Below are 17,164 nucleotides of genomic sequence, written 5' to 3' on the forward strand. Positions count from 1 at the left end.
TAACTTAAATCCTTATAACCATAATGAATACTTCAAAAGTGAATTTTAAACTTATTAGAATGGCTAAAACTTAAAACATTGATACCACCAGATGACGGTAAGGATGTTGAACTTATATAATTACTTTAGAAAATAGTTTGGGAGGTTCTAACAAGTTTAACATAGTCTTAACATGATATAGCAATCATGGTCCTTAGTATTTATGCAAAGAGGCTGAAAGTTTAACATCCACATAAAAACTAAACAAAGGATTTTTTTTTTTTTGTGGTACTGGGGGTGGAACTCAGAGGCTTTCTACCTCTGGGCTATACTCCCAGACCTTTTTTTATATTTTACTTGGAAACAGGGTCTCACTAAGTTGCTGAGAGCCTCACTAAGTAGCTGAGGCTGGCTTCGAACCCGTGCGATCCTCCTGTCTCAGCCTCCCAAGCACGGGGATTACAAGCGTGCGCCACCATGCCCGGCTTAACAAAGGATTTTTTTTTAACAGCTTTTGTCATAATTTTGCAAATATGAAAGATACAAAAACATCCTCGGGTAGGTGATTGAAAATTAACTGTGGTATATCTAGAATGTGGGATGTTATTTTGTGGTTAAAAACTGTTAAGCCATGGAAAATGAAGAAATGTCAAATGCATTTTGTTCTTGAAATAAGCCAGTCTGAAAACACTACATACTATATTATTCTAGTTACATGTCATTTGGAAAATAAGAAACATCGAGATGGGAGTGATAGAAGAATACATATTTGGAGCACCAGGGATTTAGAGGCAATGAAACTACTCTCACTGATACTGTAATGGAGGAAATATGTCATCAAAGCTTTTCAAAAGCCACAGAACTATATAACACACAGTAAATCCTAATGTAAACCACGTACTTTAGTTAATAATGATGTATATATCATATTGGCTCATCAACTGTAACTAATGTACTACAATAATGCCAAACATGAATAATAAGGAAAACCATGGAAGAGAAGCCAATTGTGAAGTGAGGAGTATATGAGTCCTTTGTATTTTCTGCTCAACTTCTCTTTAAATGTAAAACTGCTCTAAAAATAAATTCTACTAAAATGTATTTTATAGGTTAATAGTTGTTCAAATGTTTATGAGTTAATAATAAAATGTGATTCTGAAATCAATGTTTTAGAATTTCACATGCAAATGAGATCATACAGCATTTGCCTTTGTCTTGTTTATTTCACTTGGCATTATGTCCCACAGGTTCCTTGTTACAAATAACAAAATTTCTTTATTTCCATGGCTGAATTCTGTTGTATACATGTACCATATTTTCTTTATACATTCATCAGTTACTGGACACTCAGGTTGGTTCCCTCTCTTGGATATTATAAATAATGCTACAATAACATGAATTGCTCAGATGTCTCCTGAATATAATGATGACAATTTTTTTTGATATATAGCCAGAAGTGATATTGCTAGGTTGTATGGTAGTTCTACTTTCATTTTTTAAGACTGTTTCCCACAGTGGCTACACTGAATTACTTTCCCACTAATAGTTTACAAGAGTTTTCTTTTCTCCAAATCCTTGCCAATACTTGTTATCTCTTGTCTTTTCGTAATAGGTATTCTAAGATGTGCGAGGAGGTAGCTTATTGTGGTTTTGATTGCATTTCTTTTATGATTAGTGTTTTTGAGCCTCTTTTCATATTCTTGCGGTCTATTGTATGTCTTCTTTGGAACAATGTCTTTTCCAGGTCCTTTAACAATTCTAACCAGTTAGAATAGAGAGCTCAGAAATAAACTTGTATATATATGGTCAGTTAATCTTTAATAATGAAGTGGAGAACACATAATGAAAGGAAAAAGACAAGTTCTTTTAATAAGAAATATTGGGAAAAGTCCACATATTAATGAATTAAATTAGACCCTCGTTTTACTTATACAAAATTAACACAAAAAGGATTAAAGATTTTCATGTAGTCAAGTTAAAACTCCTGGAACAAAACATAGGGAACAAAGAATCCTTAACATTGGTCTTGGCAAAGATTTATTTGTATATGACATAAAAAGCACAAGCAACAAAAGCAAAATAAATAATCATGGCTACGTCAAACTAAAAAGCTAAGGAAGCTTTTTTTTTCTGTGCTTTGTAGTGACAGCACTATCAATACATTTATTGGCTATTTGTATTTGTTATTTCACCATTTGCATGTATTAACTTGCTTATACATACATTGCCTTTCCATGTTTAAGTATATAGTTACAATGGACATTTGTCTTTTCTATATGTTGCATATATTTTCAAGCCTTTTTATTTCATTAATTTTACCTTTTATTTTATAAATGTTACTTCTATTACTAAGTTGAATGTTTAGTTCATAAACTATTTCCTCTCTTTCTCCCCTTCATTTGTGATTTCTTAAGATGGATGGGTATTTACAGGATGTTATAAAATATTTTATACTGAATTTTGTAAATTTTTTATTTAAACACTTAATCTATTAAAATATCATTTGTTACAAAGTATAAATTAGGATTAATAATGTTTAATTTGTTAAATATAATTTCCTCATAAATAATTTAATCAGTGTTTAGTACAAAATCAAATATTTGAAATGTACTTTCAGAATAAATTAATGTATATTTATACATATACACATGTCTATTTCTAGATTCTCTCTTCCACTTTATTAATTTTGTTTTTTCACAGTATAATTCTACCTTGTTTTAATAATTTTTATTTTATGGCTTTTTTTTGGGGGGGGGCGGGTCTAGAGATGGAACCCAGGGGCATTCGACCTCTGAGCTACGCCCCCTGCCCTACTTTTTTTATTCTTTATTTTGAAACTGGGCCTCACTGAATTGCAGAGGGGCTCACTAAGTAGCTGAGGCTCTCTGTGAATCACGATCCTCAGGTCTCAGCCTGAGATTACAAGCGTGGGCCACCACACCTGGCTATTTTATGGCACATTTTAAATGGGACTAGCTCTCTTTATTCTTCTTTTAAAAGTATCTATTGCTACTTCATATGGTCCCCTTATTTCCATATGAACTTTAGATGAATGTTGTTGAGATTTGTTATGTAATATAATAATCTTGGAATTGGTACGTTATGTTATGATAAAATGATAGGTGAATTTAAAAAGAATGTATATCTTTATGAATTTAATAATTTTTATCAAAAAATTATAGATGTAAAATCTGTGGACAGAATAAAAAAGATCCAATCAACAGATTAAATATTCACATTTTATCCAATCATAAATATTAATTTTCAGCTTCTATCATGTCTATTGAAGCACAAAGCTACATGGATGGTTTACAGTGGACTTATGCATATATTAACCTTATTACAACTTAACTAAAAATAAAATAACAAAAAAAAATCTATTAGAACATCCCTGAAAATAAGAAGATGCAAGCCAATGACTTCAGCCTGGGGAAATTCATGTCGGAGTGAAATAATATTTTTCAGTATATTCTGAACTGTCTACTTTAATACAGCATTCTTAGACGAGAAATGTAGCCTTAATGAGTGATTTTGATTATCCTTAATTTCCACTTCTAAAAGTTCTCTTTGCTAAATGCAAGACAATTTTTCTTGTAAACTTTTATTTTGAGATAATTTTAGAGTCCTGTGTAGTTTTAAAAAGCAATAGAGAAAGCCTATGTTCACTTCTCCCAGTTCTTTTCCAGTGATAGGATTTTACCAAAAAACAAACAAAAAAACCCCACACAATACCAAAACCAGAAAATTGACATTGACACAATACACTTAAAATTTTCCCAGTTTTACTTCTAGTCTATGATTGTATGCAAATGTGTATTCCATCTTTTTACTTCCTTTGAATTTAATTAGGTTCTGTACATTAGGCATATTAGTATTTTATCTTAATTATAGAATCACAATTTGTTTAACAGTTTTGCTGTAGATATGATATACTGTATTGCCCAGCATGGTTTTAAAAGGGTTTAAACTTATTCAATATATATTTACAATATTAATGTGTTATGGAAATTAAAGCCAAGATTGTGAATTTCTGACACGTGAACTCAGTTGGATAAAGAGAGATATTTCTATTTGTATGAAAGAGGTTAGTTTCTCATCTGTTGATTTAAATTTATTAGTATGCAGTCTAGGTGATAGGCTCTCCAAATGAGTTTTTGTTTGCACATTTTTCCAGTGAGACATTTATAATTAATGCTACAGGAAAATTATGCTGGGTGATATTTAGTCAATCTTTGTCAATAGAAAACAAAAGCCTGAATCTAGCACTAGATGAAAGAAAACATAACACAATATTGCTTTGAATAAATAGGTTAAATGTTGATTAATTTACTTACAACTACATTTTTCTTTGACAAAATTCTATTTGGGTGGCATGCCCATCTTTGATTAAATTCATTATTTCATGAGGTCTTAGCTGCTTTTCATTTATACACTGCTATTTGTGCTTCAAATAAAGCCATTGCTTAAAAGAACAAGCTCGAATTTCTTTATTTTGAAGTCATTCTGAGGGTTTTATTTTTCTTAATTATGCTTGTTTGTCATGATAGGGGAGAATATTTAGTCTCAAAAATGTATAAATGACATTCAAAGAGGGTTATCTTCAATACCAACTTGGACTGAGAAATATAAGTATGCCATAGAAAAAGCGTGTTCTTCCTTCACTGCTCTATCTTTTATTGTTTATTGCTGTTGTTGTTGTATCATTATTATTATAATTATTGACAGGGTTATCAATTTGCTTTTGAGGTTCATTCCCTGGAGTTCTGGTTTTGATGAAATGCTTGCATAATCTTAAATTGTGGCAGATTTCTGGGTATGGTTTATTCTGATTTTTACCATCTATTTGACTGACAAAAGACAAAAGATAATACAGGTAGTTGTTCTGCCATGGGTGCAAAGCTGAAGGCTAAACAGAAAAGTCCCTACTACACAGGATTCAGATTTTTTCTCTTTGGACTGATTTTTTTTTAAAGTAAAAACAACTAAGAATTTTTCTACAGATAAATTTGGAAGATAACCTATAGAGAAATAATCACTTTTCATTTTTACTATTATTTTGGTCATCACAAAGTCTGATATAGAGCAAAATAAAAGAGAGAACCATAAATATGTTATTACGAACATTTCCTTGGGCAAAGTTTCTCTAAACAGAAATATATCTAAGTTGAACATTTTATTTTATGCCATTGAAGACAGAGTGTTAACTACTATTTAATTGGTAAAAATGCTTAAAATATATAACTTTTAGTTCCCACATGTACAAATGAGAGGATAATAATAATATATGCTTCTAATAAGCTACAATACCTAGATGGTTTTACTTGATGGAAAAAGTAGAGAAAATTAAGTAGAAAGAACATTTGCAAACATATGATCAAATACATGGCTAGGGCAATGAGGACATCATTATAAAATCATTATAATAAATAATTTGATATTAACAATGAAGGATTTTGAATGATTGGAAAATATTTATGGTTTAACATAACAAATGACATTTTAAAGATACTTTTTGTATTTAATATGCTTTTGGTGCCTCTGATTTTTCCTTCTTCCTAGATTACATAATGCAGCCCTGTGCTTAGTTTTTCTATAATGCCCCTTTCTATCAAAACACCTAACCCATTTTGTACAATGAAGATTTTAGATCTCCTTTAGAATTTTTTAATCTGGAATTATGACAAAGGAAAATGTGGTTATCTTTAAAACTCAAGTGGGTCAAAAACACTACTAAGTGTAATGGTAAGTAAGTCACAACTGGGTATCAGAAGAACTCTACTTTGATTAATTTGCAGAGTAAAATTCAGGGTTTAGTGTTTAGAAGAATTTCTATCATCTATTTCTGAGTGCTGGATTTCCAAAATATAGTTTCCTTTTGTTTTTGACACTGGAGATGAAACCAAAGTGTCCTTTTTATATTTTGAAAGAGGGCCTTGATAAGTTGCTAAGGCTGGCATCAAATCTGCCATCATCCTGTATCAGCCTCCCAAGTACTGAATTACAGGAGTATATCATGAGCCCTGGCAGGTTCCCCTCTTCTTCATGGCATGAGTTATCTTTCTCTGTAACTCAAATCCATTAGCACGTGTACTATTGCTAAGTTTTAGTAAGAAGTAACAGGACTACAACAAACACCCAATTATGGAAATGCTGAAGGCCATACATAATAATGGAAATATATTTAATTCTATGAAAACCTCTAAACAGACTAGGCAGTAAGAAAAAAAATGGAAAGGCAGCCTTCAAGTAGCCTCTAAGAATAAGTAGCTATTCTTATGGAATAAGATTTTTTTTTCAGTGCTGGGAATTGAACTCAGGGCATTTGTCCTCATAGCAACAACCCCGAGTCTGATAAATTATTCTTTTTTTTAATTTTGGGGGTACAGAGGATGGAACCCATGGGCATTCTACCTCTGAGCTACATTCCCAGCCCTATTTTTTTATTCTTTTTTTTTTTTTTTTTTTTGGTGGTACTGGGGTTCCTGGAAGCCCTTCTTCCTCCAGGCTACACTCCCAGACCTATTTTATATTTTTGAAACAGGGTCTCTTACGCCAGCACGGCTGGCTTCAAACCTGCGCGATCCTCCTGTCTCCGCCTCCCAAGTGCAGGGATTACAAGCGTGCGCCACCACGCCCGGCTATTCTTTATTTTTGAAACAGAATCTCACTAAGTTGCAGAGGGCCTTATTAAGTAGCTGAGGCAGGACACAAACTTGAATCTTTCTGTCTCAGCCTACCAAGTACTGGGATTACAAGCATCTGTAATCCCAGTACTTGGGATTACAGATGCTTGTAATCACCTGGCTAAGAATTTTTATTCTTTTATTTATTAATTTATTTTTACTGGCTAATTATAATTATATATCTTAATGGAATACAAGATGGTAGAGGCATACATGTAAACATCATTCATTTAGCCCTTCACCAAAATCCAATCCATTCCCTTCCCTCAGCTAGGTTGGCTTATTTACTCATCTATGGGTTCTCTTTCATCTGGAGTTTCTTCTATGACCCTTTTTTCTCCCGAGCTTCTGTGTATTAGGGGGAGCATCTGTTTTCTTTCTTTTTTTTTTTCTTTTAATTTTTTTGACTAACTAACCTCACTTAGCATGTTTTCCAGTTCCATCCATTTCCCCGGAAATGATGCAATTTTGTTTTTCTTTATGGCTGAGTAAAATTTCACTCTGTGCATATTGCACAGTTTTGAAATCCATTCATTGGTTGATGGACATATTCGCTTTTTCCATAGTTTGGCAATTATAACATTTTCAGCTATGAATACAGATATATATGCATTAGTTTGATACTGTGGATTCCATTCTTTTGGGAGGATACCAAGAAGTGGTGTTGCTAGAACATATGGTAGGTTCATTCCCATTTCTCTTAGAATCCTCCATACTGTTTTCCAAAGTTGTGCACTAATTTGGAATTCTACCAACAAGGCACTAGAGTTCCCAATTCTCCACAATCTCGCCAGCATGATTTTCTTTTACTGTAATGATTGTCATTCTGATTGGAGTTAGGTGAAATCTATGGCTAGATTTGATTTGCATCTGATTGCTAATGATGTTGAACACTTTTTCATACACATTTATTGTCTACTTGAATTTCTTCTTTTGTGAACTGTCTACTTAGTTCACTTGCCCATTTTATGATTGGGTAATTTGTTTTATGAGTGCTGAATTTCTTGAATTCTCTTTATATTCTAAATATTAGTCCTCCATTGGAGGAGTAGTTGGCAAAAATTTTCTCCCATTACGTCAGCTCTCTGTTGAGATTGTTGATAGTTTCCTTTGCTGTACAGAAGCTCTTTTGCAGTTGCATGCAATCCCATGTGTAGATCTGTCTTTTAATTTAGTGTGCCTTTGGAATATTGCAAAGATTTACTTGCACCTGTGTTGAAGGATATGCAAGGTCTCTATCCTGCCTGGTGGCATTCAGGAGGCTGAGACTGAGGATCGCAGTTTGCCAACAGACTCAGCTACTTAGTGAGGCCCTTTGCAACTCAGTGAGACCCTGTTTCAAAATAAAGAATAAAAGTAGGGCAGAGGGTGTAACTTAGAGGTCAGATGCCCCTGTGTTTCATCCTCAGACCCACAGAGAGTGGGGTTCTTTTTCATTTTCTGCATAATAATCAGTTTTGCAAACATCATGTGTTTATAAACATACACTTTTTTCAGTGTATTTTTGGCCCCTTTGTCAACAACAAATTGGCTACAAATGTGTGGATTTGTTTGTGAGTCTATTCTGCTACATTGGTCTTTGTGTCTGCTTTTGTGCCAATACTGTGCTGTTTTTATTACTATAGCTCTGTAGGTAGTATGAAGTCAGGTATTGTGATACCTCCTGCATGGTTCTTGTTATTGAGATGTACTTTGACTATTCTGGTTGTTTTTGTTGTTCCAAATGAATTTAAAGACTGATTTTTCTATGTCTGTGAGACATGACATTGGTAATTTAATGAGTATTGCATTGAATCTGTAGGCCACTTTTGGCCATTCTATTGCCTCTCCTGCTGCAAGCTTGCATCTCTGAGATCTCAAAAAGAGCCTGTCTCTGAAACTCTCTCAGTCTACACAGGCGGCCAGTATCACTGGGGCTGGATTTAGTGTTAAGTCCAGGTCTCCAGGACCTCAGAATAAGAATATAAACTTCACTGACCATAGTAAAGATTGCACTTTATCCCTAGTTCATATCTCATACCCACAAGGGTGTCTCAAATAAAATCGGTTGCCTTTGTCTATGAAAAGAGCATTATACCCTGCTTCAGGTAAATGAAATGGAATAAAGAATAGGACTGATTCTACATGAACCTAAGCCCACATAATCAGGTAATGAGCAGTGTTTCATTTAACAATTTTTGTTTAGTAACCATTTACTTTGTGACAAATGACTTTTCCTGTTGTTGGTAACACTGTTACAAATGAGACAAAGTCATTGTCCTCATGAAATTTCTATTGTAGTCAAAGATGGGAACAATAATAAAATATATGAAGTAAATATGAAGGGTTCAAAATTAAATTAATCACATCAGTTAGTGATGAGTGCTGAGAAGCTATTTTGGTTAGTAAGATGCAATCACTATGCATAGCTATTGCTTCTATATAAAAATGAACCTTTACTAGAAAACCACTTACAGGATTGGAGATCAGGAAGGAGAAAACATGATATGAGTTCCAAATTTATTTAACAAAAACAAGGTGCCTGTCTAGACTTAAACATCAACAGTAGAATAACCTTAATCCCTCCTTTCGTATAAGAGCATCTGAAATATTTTCTAAACAAGTGGTATTTCATTAGGTTGAGAAAGGGCCAAATATCTTAATATATTTTAAATAATTTAACAGGGTATTTATTATTTTCTCTCTCTCTACCTTCTCCTTCTCCTCCTCCTCCTTTTCCTCTTTCTTCTTCTTCTATAATTTAACAAGGTATTTATTATTTTTCTCTCCTCCTCCTCCTCCTCCTCCTCCTCCTCCTCCTCCTCCTCCTCCTCCTCCTCCTCCTCCTCCGTACTGAGAATTGATCTACAGGGCATTTTACCTCTGAGCCACATACCAAGTCCTATTTTATTTTTATTTTCAAACACTAAGTTGCTGAAGGCCTTCCTGTAAGTTGTTAAGGCTGATTTGAACCTGTTATTCTTCTAATTCAGCCTCCCAATCATAGTGATCACAGGGAAACACAATCATGTCCTGCTTCTCTTTCTCTTTCTTAAGTTTTTATTTCCACATATAGATGTATATTAAATTTCTATGAGTGCCATGCATGGAGTCATAAGTTGGAAGACCATTATCTCATTAAAGCCATAGTTAGATGGCAAAATAAGTTCTTTTTCATGCATACATATATGCACATATATGAATGAAAAATAAATATATATATTTTCTTGGTACATTGTACTCTCACATCATAATGTATTTCAAAGTAATAGTGACACACACACACACACACACACACACACACACACACAAACACTTGGCGAGACCCCAGCTCCTTCCCCACTCACTTTTCTTCCCCATACATGATATTGATGTTGGCATTAGTAATTCCACATATGACTATACAAAATACCAGGAAACACTCAAAATTATAAACATTTACTATACACAGGAATGATGAAATAGCTAATTTCAAAAGTAACAAAAAACCCCAAAGATTAGAGATATTAAATCATGCAGCATCAATTTTAAACAAGCTTTCTGCCTTATAGATGGTATGGCCTGTTTCTCAGCTATGGAGGATATGGCTAATTAAAAAATAATGTACTTTATATCAATGATAACAAATTGTCAAGACCTTACAGAGAGTTGCTTTCTCAGCAACTATGTAGTATAATAAATCATCGTTACTCATCATCCAGCACTACTCAACATCACTAGTAAGCTTCCTGAGAGCTCTGTGGCAGTTTTACCCTATATAATTAACCCTCATTAAAAGGCTGCAGTTTTTTCAGAAGGATGAGCAATGACATAAATACAGTTGAGAACAGCTGTGATACAGGTGTTTGATGTTTGGTTTGTCAAGAGTAGTTCATCACTCATTAAGTGAATCGATTTTTTATTGTATTCATTCTGCCACATTAAATGGAGACATAACCCTAGATTTATCATTTCTTAGTTATCAGAGTTAATTTAAAATAAAGAGAAAATTTTTTCATTACAATAGTAAAGTCCGTTTTAATGTTTTAAGAAATTGTGCATTGCAGTAACATTTAACAGACCTTACTTAGGACACAACAATTTGAAAATCAAAAAGAATAATAATGGTAATAGCTTATATTATATTGGATATAAAAATAATTTATGAGACTGTAATAACATTAAAAATAAATAAAAGACTTTTTGCTAAAAACACTAATAAATTTAAGATACAATGAAATTAGAAAATCACCAATGACCTTTGCAAACATGAGTTCAAATTTTGATTTAGACAAGAAATATTCACAGATGCTAAGAGCATTAGGTGAAATATTGTAGGAGGACAAGTGGTTAACATGTTTTCATAATATGAAGTTGCAAGTTAATTCTTAATTACAATGAAAAATATCTAATGATAAAATTTGGAAAACACCATTTCAACCTAGTCTTTAAATTTAGCATGCCCATAATGGATAAGTAACATTATGTAGATTCTCATACACTACAATAAAAAGTACACACATTGCATGTGAAAAATTCTTGTAAAATATTAAAGTGAACTTAATCATGAAGAAACATTTAGATAAATCAGGTTTATCTACGAAATGAATGGCTTGACCCGTTAAAATGTTATCATCATGAATGACAAGAATGATAATAATTTCTTTCCGTTAGAGAAGCCAGTTCCTTTTATTTTTTTTTATATTGAGGCATAGTCTTTTGCTGGGTTTCCCATTCTAGCGTCAAACTTGTTATCCTCTTCCTTCAGCCTCTTGAACTGCTGAGATTACATGCTAGTGTCACCATGCCCAGGTTTAAACACTGAATTTTTAAAGCAAAGTAAAAATTGTTGAAAATATTTCTGAAGGCCATTTTTGTATACATATTTTCCTGATATATTTCTATAATTCCAAGAAAATTTAGGAAAAACATTAACATTTGTCTCTGTTGTATTAAAGGTGAGATAATATTTTAACTTTTGTTTGTTTGTTTGTTTGTTTGTTTTTTGGTGTTACTGAGGGTGGAACTCAGGGGCTTTCTATCTCCGGCCTATACTCCCAGACCTATTTTCTATTTTATTTGGAAACAGGGTCTCACTAAATGGCTGAGAGCCTCACTAAGTAGCTGAGGCTGGCTTCGAACCTGCGCGATCCTCCTGTCTCAGCCTCCCAATCGTGGGGATTACAAGTGTGCGCCAATATGCCCGGCTTAAAGGTGAGATAATATTTTAAACTTTGTTCATAATTTTCTTTTTTCTTTTTCCTGTGGTACTAGGAGTGGAACCCAGGGGTTTTGCTACCTCTCAGCTATACTCCCAGACCTATTTTATACTTTATTTGGTGACAGGGTCTCACTAAGTTGCTGAGAGCCTCAGTAAGTAGCTGAGTCGGGCTTCAAACCTGTGCAATTCTCCTGTCTCAGCCTCCCATGTGCTGGGATTACAAGTGTGAGCTACCACGCACTGCTTTGTTCATACTTTTCTAAATTAGATACATGTTATAATGATAAAGAAATAAGTATTGCTATAAAATGTGACAGGGAATTTTATAATATAATATAGGAAATGGTATTCAAATGAGTTGATGGAAAAAAGGTAACTTGCCTTTATAGTTAAACTTCACTTATATAAAAGCTTAGTTTCCTAGGAATTTTAGAAAAATTTATGGCCCCTGAATTTTGCTATAAAATGTAAATAGCTCTCTTTTTCTGTTAGTAAAACTTAGATGTTGTTTATTGCTATAAACATCCAAAGACAGTTTTCATATAAGTGAGGGTCCAAGACTCATTTTAAGCTCTAGATACTAAAAGTTCTCAATGACACCTTTTACTCTGATGTATGAATACCATTTATATATATATATATATATATATATATATATATATATGTAATTATGTGGTTTAAACACAAACATGGAATCAATGTCTTTGAAAATGAATCTTATCCAAACAAAGAAAGTAATTTAGAACCACGCTGAGATAAGTGTCTTCTTGAATTCCCCCCCCCCAACGATAAAAAAGCTAAAGACACATGAAATATAATTCAGCATTCCTTATTGGATCCTGGAGAGGAAAATGATCTCTTATAGAGCGTTTGAAGAAATTTAGGGAAATCTGAAGCTGTTGCCTCTAATTGTTACATCACTGTTGAGATTCGTGGAAGTGATATTAACATGGGGGTTATATAAGAGGATGCCCTTATTCTAAGAAGATATAGAATATAGTATTTTTCATTTCGTAACAATATATTTATATACAAATTTGTAAACAAATTCAAAAATTGTGTATGCTAATAATTTCTGTAAGTTGATTCCATATCCAACTACTCTGGTGAGACAATATGAACTCTAGAAAACTTCTGATTGAGTTTTTTGTATCTTTGAAGTGAAGGATCATGTTATCAGCAAACAAAGATAATTTCAATTTTTATATTCATATTTGTATTCTTTCAGTACTCTTCTCTTGTCTTAATGCTGTGGCTTGAGTTTCAAGTACTATACTGAATAGGACTAGGGATAGTGGGCATTTTTGTCTTATTCCTGATCTTAAGGGAAATTCAGTTTTCTCCCATTCATTATGCTGTTGGCTTAAAGTTTATAATATACAACTTTGAGGTAAGTTCCTTTTCTCCCTAAATTCTTCATTGTTTTTATCGTTAAAGAATGTTGTATTTTGTCAAATCTTTTTTTTACATCTATTAGGATGACTGTGTGATTTTTGTTCTTAGTTCTATTAATGTGGTGGATTACATATATTGATTTGCATATGTAGAATCAGCCTTGTATCCCTGGAATGAAACCAACTTAGACATGGTTGTACTATCACTAGCAATCAGGGAAATGCAAATCAGAATTATACTGACATTCCTTCTAACTCCAGTTAGAAGAACATAAACAATAATGGCTGTTAAGGATGTGGGGAAATACAAACTCTTATACCATGTTGGTGGGACTACAAACTAGTACAACTGCTATGGATGTCAGTGTAAAGGTTTCTCAGAAGACTGGAAATGGAACCATCATATTTCCCAGCTGTACAGGTCCTGAATATCTTTCCAAAGGAACTGAAGTCATAATGTTATAGTAATAATACATGCATATCCATTTTTATAGTAGCATAATTTGCAATATCCAAGTTATTGAGCAGCCGAAGTGTCTATCAACAAATGAATGGATCACCAAACTATAGTATGTTGTGTATAAAATAGATTTTTCCCATTAACCATATGGAGCTTAGACACATATAGACTATTTCACCCTACTAAGACAGAGTTCACATTTTTCTCAGCTGCTCACAGAACCTTCTCCAAAATAGATGACATCCTGGGCCAAAAAGTGACCACTAGCAAATTCAAAAAATGTGACATACTTCTCTGTGTCTTTAAAGACCATAATGGAATGAAATCAGAAATCAACTATAAGAAGACCTAGAAAAATGACATAAACATGTGGAGACTGAACACCACACTTCTAAATGAAGAATGGGTCATAGGAGAAGTAAGGGTTGAAATCAAGAAATTTCTAGAAACAAAAAAATTGAGATACAACATATCAAAATATCTGGGACACTCTGATGGCAAGATTAAGAGGAAAATGTATATAATAATAGAATAAATAACCTAATGACACACCTCAAAGCATTATAAACAAAAAGCCAGTAGAAGACAGGAAATTATTAAAATCAGAGTGAAAATCAATGAAGTAAGAGAATAAAAACAGAAAATCAACAAAACCAAAAGCTGGTTCCTCAAAAAAATTAACAAGATAGATAAACCATTAGCCAACTTAACTAAAAAAAGAGAGTATCAACCCAAATTATGAAGATAAGACATGAAAAAGGAGATATCAGTACTGACAGTATAGAATCCAGAGGATTATCAGAAACTACTTTGAAAAACTACTCCAACAAAAAGGATATTCTGGAGGAAATTGACAGCTATCTAAATAAATACAACCTGCCTAAATGGAGTCAAGAAGATACAGAACACTTAAACCAACCAATAACAACCAAAGAGATTGAAACAGCAATAAAGAGCTTACCATCAAAGAAAAGTCCAGGACCAGATGGTTTTCCTAGTGAATTTTATAAATCCTTTATAGAAGAGCTAATCCCAATACTCCTCAATCTATTTTGTGAAATAGAAAAAAAAAACAGGACTCTCAAATATATTTAATGAAGCCAACATCACATTAATACCAAAACCAAATAAAGAAAGTTCAAGGAAGGAAAACTATAGGCCTATATCTTTAATGAACTTGGATACAAAATTGCAAAACAAAATACTAGCAACATGAATTGCAAACCACATCAAGAAAATCATATAGCATTACCACCAGGTAGGGTTCATTCCAGGGATGCAAGGCTGATTCAACATATGAAAATGAATCCATTTAATTCATCACATAAACAAAACCAAAGACAAAAATCACATGATCATTTCAGTTGATGCTGAAAAAGCATTTGATAAAACCCAACATTCACTTATGATAAAAGCACTGCACAGAATAGAAGGAAAACAGCTCAACATCATAGAGGCAATCTACAATAAGCCAATAGTCAGCATTGTAATAATTGAGGAAAAACTTTGAAAATTTCCCCTAAAAACAGGAACAGGACAAGGATGTCCATTATCACCACTTCTCTTCCATAAAGTACTTGAGACTATAACCAGAAAAAAAGGCAAGAAAAGGAAATCAAAGGAGTACAAATAGGAAAAGAACTCAAACTTTTACTATTTGCAGATGAAATATTACTATACTTAGAAAATGCAAAAAAATCAACCAAAAGGCTTAGAGAACTGATGAAAAAATTTATCAAAGTGTCTGGATACAAAAATCATATAAAATGAGAAGCTTTTCTGTATACCAATCATAAATCCACTGAAAATGAAATTCAGAAAATACTTCCCCTCAGGATTTCCCATAAAAAAAAAATAAAATACTTAGGAATAAACTTAACCAAGGAGGTAAAAGGCCTCCACAAAGAAAATTATAAAACATTGAAAAAATAAATTGAAGAGATCTTAGGAGATGGAAAGGTCTTTCATGTTCATGGATAGGCAGAAAAAATACCATCAAAATGGCCATACTTCTAAACGCAATCTACAGATTCAACACAATACCCATTAAATTACCAAGACATATAAAAATCCGTCCTTAAATTCATTTGCAACAACAAAAACCTAGAATAGCCAAAGCAGTTCTCAGCAACAAAAACCATGCAGGAGGAATCATAATACCTGACTTTAAACTGTACTACACAGCCATTTTAATAAAACAGCATGGTACTAGGACAGAATCAGATACATAGACCAATGAAGCGGAATAGAAGACTCAGAATCAAATCCACACACTTATTGTCAATTCCTTTTTGACAAAGGGGTCAAAAATATACACTGGAAAAAAGCCTGTTCAACAAATGGTGTTAACCATAAAAAAAAACTGGTTAACCATAAAAAAAACGGGTTAACCATATGCAGAAAAATGGAAATAAAGCCCACTTTCTCACCCAGCACAAGAGTCAATTGAAGATGGATCAAAGACTTGGGAATTAGACGAAAGACCTTAGGCTCCTTGTAGAGTGTATAAGTCCAACACTGCAACACATAGGTATAGATAAAAACTTTCTCAACAAGACCCAAAAGGCATAAAAAACGAAAAGGCGAATCAATATGTGGGATTGCATTAAAGTGAAGAGCTTCTGTACAGCAAAGGGAAGTGTCAAGAACCTTAATCGAGAGCCAACAGAATGGGAGATTTTTGCCACGTACTCCGCCAATAGAAGAGTAATATCTTAAATATAGAGAACTCAAGAAACTCAGCACTAAGAAAATGAATAACTCAATAAAAAAGGGCAAATGAATTAAATAGATACTTCACGAAAGATGAAATTCAAAGGGCCAATAAATGCATGAAATAATGCTCATTGGCAATCAGAGAGATGCAAATTAAAACTACCCTGAGATTTCACCTAACTCCAACTAGAATGCCAATCATGCAAAACACAAATGACAATAAATGCCGGTGAAGATGTGGAGAAGTGGGAACTGTAAAAAATTGGTGGAATTGCAAATCAGTGCAACCACTTTGGAAAACAGTATGGAGGATCCTCAGAAGAATGGGAACAAATTTACCATTTGATCCAGCAATACCACTTCTGGATATATACACGAAAGAAAGAAAACCAAACTACCAAACTAATATATGACTATTTATATTCATAGCTGCACAATTCACCATTGCCAAACTATGGAAGGAGCCAAGATGTCCATCAACAGATGAATGGATTACAAAACTGTGGAATATATACACAATGGAATTTTACTCAGCCATAAAGAAAAACACAATTACTTCATTTACAGGGAAATGGATGGAACTGAACGACATTATGCTAAGTTAGTCAGTCACAATAAAGAAGAAATTGAATGTGTTCCCTAATATGAGAAAGCTAAGAAGAAATGGGTAACAGGAGGAACTCTAGATGAAGAAGTAAATCCTATATAAAAGCAAATAAGGCAACCTAACTGAGGGGCTGGAAAGGGTGTAGAG

This window comes from Muscardinus avellanarius (assembly GCF_963383645.1).
Source record: "Muscardinus avellanarius genome assembly, chromosome: X".
In the NCBI taxonomy this organism is placed as follows: domain Eukaryota; kingdom Metazoa; phylum Chordata; class Mammalia; order Rodentia; family Gliridae; genus Muscardinus; species Muscardinus avellanarius.